This window comes from Melozone crissalis, unplaced genomic scaffold (genome assembly GCF_028551555.1).
Source record: "Melozone crissalis strain CALT ecotype California unplaced genomic scaffold, PUWL_Pcris_2 ptg000031l_1, whole genome shotgun sequence".
Taxonomy (NCBI): Eukaryota; Metazoa; Chordata; class Aves; order Passeriformes; family Passerellidae; genus Melozone; species Melozone crissalis.
Genome location: NW_026535809.1, coordinates 272511 through 277599, shown reverse-complemented (window position 1 = coordinate 277599; position 5089 = coordinate 272511). Strand labels below are relative to the sequence as shown.

General features: G+C 46.2%; 1 pseudogene; it reads left to right on the top strand.

Annotated features, from left to right (window-relative positions):
• The first annotated feature begins 698 nt into the window (after positions 1-698).
• Positions 699-1842, top strand: LOC128940000 (cytochrome b-like; annotated as a pseudogene).
• The last annotated feature ends 3247 nt before the right edge of the window (positions 1843-5089 follow it).

The following is a 5089-nucleotide window of genomic DNA, read 5'->3' as shown; positions in this document are numbered from 1 at the left end:
GGCAACCTCGCCCTAATAGGAACACCATTCCTAGCAGGATTCTACTCAAAAGACCAAATCATTGAAAGCCTAAACACATCCTACTCAAACACTTGAGCCCTACTCCTAACCCTTCTAGCCACATCATTCACCACGGTACACACAATCTGCATAACTGTACTAGTACAGACCGGCTTTGTTTGAATTCCGCCCTTGACCCCAGTAAGTGAAAACAACCCAGCAGTAACTTCCCCTATCACTTGCCTTGTGCTGGGAAGCATCCTGGCAGGATTCCTCATCACCTCATTCATCATCCCCACAAAAACCCCTCCAATAACCATGCCACACTCTATTAAAATAACCTCCCTAATAGTAACAGCCCTAGGCATCGCTTTAGTTCTAGAAATTTCAAAAATAGACCAAACACTCATCCTCACAAAACAAGCCCCCTTCTGAAACTTCTCAACATCCCTAGGATACTTTAACCCCCTAACCCACCGCCTAAGTATAACCAACTTCCTCAAAGGAGGAGAAAACATTGCCTCCCACCTAATTGACCTCTCCTGATACAAAATACTAGGTCCAGAGGGGCTAGCCAGCCTCCAACTAATATCAACCAAAACTGCCACCACCCTCCACTCAGGCCTAATCAAAGCTTACTTAGGATCATTCGCCTTATCCATTCTCATCATCCTCATACCCACATACAGAAATAACCAATGGCCTTCAACCTTTGTAAAAACCACCAAATCCTCAAAATCATCAACAACGCCCTAATCGACCTCCCAACGCCATCAAACATCTCAACATGATGAAACTTTGGGTATCTAGTAGGCGTTTGCTTAATTACTCAAATCGTCGCAGGTCTTCTGCTAGCTATGCACTACACAGCAGATACCAATCTAGCCTTCTCGTCTGTCGCTCACATATGCCGAGATGTACAATTCGGTTGACTCATCCGCAACCTCCACACAAACGGAGCCTCCTTCTTCATCTGCATCTACCTACACATCGGCTGAGGACTCTACTATGTCCCATACCTAAACAAAGAAACCTGAAACATTGGAGTCATCCTCCTCCTAACCCTCATAGCAACTGCTTTCGTAGGATATGTTCTACCATAAGGTCAAATATCATTCTGAGGAGCTACAGTAATCACAAACCTATTCTCTGCCATCCCTTACATCGGGCAAACACTAGTCAAGTGAGCCTGAGGCGGGTTCTCTGTCGACAACCCCGCACTGACCCCATTCTTTGCTCTCCACTTCCTCCTTGCCTTCGTCATCGTAGGCCTCACTCTCGTCCATCTCACCTTCCTCCACGAAACAGGCTCAAACAACCTGCTAGGCATTCCCTCAGACTGTGACAAGATCCCCTTCCACCCATACTACACCATCAAAGACATCCTAGGATTCGTACTAATGTTCTCCCTACTTGTCTCACTAGCCCTATTCTCCCTCAACCTCCTAGGTGACCCAGAAAACTTCACCCCAGCCAACCCGCTAGTCACCCCTCCTCACATCAAACCCGAGTGATCTTTCCTATTTGCTTACGCCATCCTCCGATCCATCCCAAACAAACTAGGAGGCGTAGTAGCTCTAGCCGCCTCAATCCTCATCCTGTTCCTCACCCCACTACTACATACATCAAAACTATGATCAATACCCTTCCGTCCCCTATCACAAACCCTATTCTGAACCCTAGTCGCCAACGTCCTCATCCTAACCTGAGTAGGCAGCCAGCCAGTAGAACACCCCTTCATCATCATCGGCCAACTAGCCTCATTCACATACTTCACAATCATTCTAGTTCTGTTCCCCCTTGCGGCCGCCCTAGAAAACAAGCTACTTAAACTTTAATTAACTCTAATAGTTTATGAAAACATTGGTCTTGTAAGCCAAAGATTGAAGACTAAACCCCTTCTTAGAGTTACCCCACCACCACCTCAGGAAGAAAGGACTCAAACCTTCTGCTCCAATTCCCAAACCTGGCATTTTTAACTAAACTACTTCCTGACCCTACCACTAAAGAGCTCGAATCGCCCCCCGAGACAACCCCCGCACAAGCTCCAACACCACAAACAGAGTCAACAACAACCCTCACCCCCCAGTCAAAAGCAATCCCACCCCCTCTGAATACAACACAGCCACCCCACTGAAATCCAAGCGGACTGACAACAAACCCCCACTATCCACCATCCCCTCATCCGTCAACAACTCCAACACACCCCCTATTACAAGCCCCACCATCACAACCAACCCCACCCCAAAACCATAACCAACAACACCCCAGCTACCCCAAGCCTCCGGATAAGGATCCGCTGCCAGCAACACTGAATACACAAACACTACCAACATTCTCCCTAAATAAACCATAACAAGTACCAAAGAAACAAAAGGGACCCCCAAACTCACTAGTCAGCCGCACCCCGCACCCCGCAACCGCTGCTACAACCAGCCCAACACCCCATAGTAAGGAGACAGGTTAGATGCAACCGCCAACCCCCCTAGAACAAAACACAGCCCTAAAAACAAAACAGATTCTATCATAAATTCCCACTTGGCCTCTCTCTGAGATTTACGGCCTGAAAAGCCGTCGTTACAAAATTTAACTATAAGAACACCTAAATACATCCTTCATTCCCTCCCCCATCCCCTTACGCCCCCCCCCCCTCCCCCAGCACGTTTTCTTCTTGCTTTCAGGGTATGTATAATAATGCATCTCACTCTCTGCCCCATCAGACAGCTCATGAAATGTAGGATAATCCACATTACACGTCAAGCTCTTCCACCAAAAACCCAAATGGATGGTATTCGGCCAGCCTATCTACCAGGCACATTCTTGCTTCAGGTACCATACAACCCAAGTATTTCTACCCAAGGCCAAGCCGCAAGCATCACCCAAAGACCCAGGATCTTACCTAATGTACACAACACCCAACCTAGAGAACGAGGAATGTCCCAGTACACCTTTGAATTCCTCTAGTCTACAGGATTCGCCCATCTCCTAGGTAATATTCTCAGCCAACAGCCTTCAAGCACTCCCAAGCCAGACATGGTTATCTTTTGATTGCACTTCTCACGAGAACTGAACTACTCAACGTCATATGTGCTTTAGGTTATTGCCCTCAAGCACATACCTCTCCTGTACTTGCTCTTTTGCGCTATTGGTTGTAACTTCAGGATCATAACTTGCTTCATTCCTTCCTCCTTGCCCTTCACAGATACAAGTGGTCGGTTGAATACTCTTCCCTAACTTCATTACCTCGGCATACCGACCTCTTACACTTGTTTTCTTTTAGCGTCTCTTCAATAAGCCCCTCAAGTGCAGAGCAGGTGTTATCTTCCTCTTGACATGTCCATCACATGACCACCGAGCATATGAATCCCCTAACACCCAGAATGTCATGATCTAACGAATAAGGTGGTTGCAAACTTGGCACTGATGCACTTTGACCCCATTCATGGAGGACGCGCTACCTAACTCTAGACAACAGATAGTGTAATGCTTGCCAGACATATTAATTACTTTATCATTCACTAAGAATACACATTTAAATTCGATTTTATGCATCTATTTTTTATCTAGACTTTTTTTTTCAAATAACTAAGCCACATATTCCTACATTGTCCAAACATCAATACACTTTCAATTAACTTTCCTCTATATTCCGTACTGTCAAAAATAATAACCAGCAACCATCATCACTCCCCTAACCACCCCCAAACAAACATATTAATCCCAAAGCTAGCCCCTCTCCACAAACAAAACAAAACCACAAGCCATGATGACAAACCATCAACCAACTATCCACCAAATTTCACATCCTTGTAGCTTGTAGAAAGCATGACACTGAAGATGTCAGGATGGCTGCCACACGTACCCAAGGACAAAAGACTTAGTCCTAACCTTACTGTTAGTTTTTGCTAGGTATATACATGCAAGTATCCGCACTCCAGTGTAGATGCCCTGAACACCTCAATCAGGGAGATAGGAGCGGGCATCAGGCTCACCACAACTGTAGCCCAGGATACCTTGCAATTGCCCCACCCCCACGGGTAATCAGCAGTAGTTAATATTAGGCAATGAGTGTAAACTTGACTTAGCCATAGCAAATCCAGGGTTGGTAAATCCTGTGCCAGCCACCGCGGTCATACAGGAGACCCAAATTAACTTTAAAATGGTATAAAGAGTGGTCACATGCTATCCAAGTAACTAAGATTAAAAAGCAACTGAGTTGTCACAAGCCCAAGATGCCAAAAAGGCCTCCCCATCAAAGAAGATCTTAGAACAACGATTAATTGAACTCCACGAAAACCAGGGCCCAAACTTGGATTAGATACCCCACTATGCCTGGCCCTAAATCTTGATGCTTGCACCTACTAAAGCATCTGCCTGATGCTTTAAGCACCAACGCTTAAAACTCTAAGGACTTGGCGGTGCCCCAAAGCCACCTGGAGGAGCCTGTTCTGTAATCGATGATCCACGATATGCCTGACCTTTCCTTGCCAAAACAGCCTACATACTGCCGTCACCAGCCCACCTCCTGTGAAAGCCCAACAGTGAGTGCAATAGCCCTGCCATGCTAACGAGACAGGTCAAGGTATAGCCTATGGAATGGTAGCAATGGGCTACATTTTCTAAGTTAGAACATAGCAGCAACGGGGTATGAAATAACTCCTGGAAGGTGGATTTAGCAGTAGAGTGGGACAATGGAGCCCTCTTTAAGCCGGCCCTGGGGCACATACATACCGCCTGTCACCCTCCTCGCAGGCGCCCCCCCCGCCCCCCACCATTAACTAATAAGCTATTTAGCCAAAGATTATGTAAGTTGTAACAAGGTCAGTGTACCAGAAGGTGCACTTAGGCTACCAAGACGTAGCTTAAGCAAAAGCATTGAACTTACACCTGAAAAATGTCTGCTAACACCAGATCGTCTTGATGCCAAACTCTAGCCCAATCGACATGATCTGGAATAACAAAGCTACTCCCCCGCACCCAACTAAAGCATTCACTATTCCCAGTATAGGCGATAGAAAAGACACCATTGGCGCGATAGAGACCACGAACCGTAAGGGAAAGATGAAATAATAATGAAAACTAAGCTCTA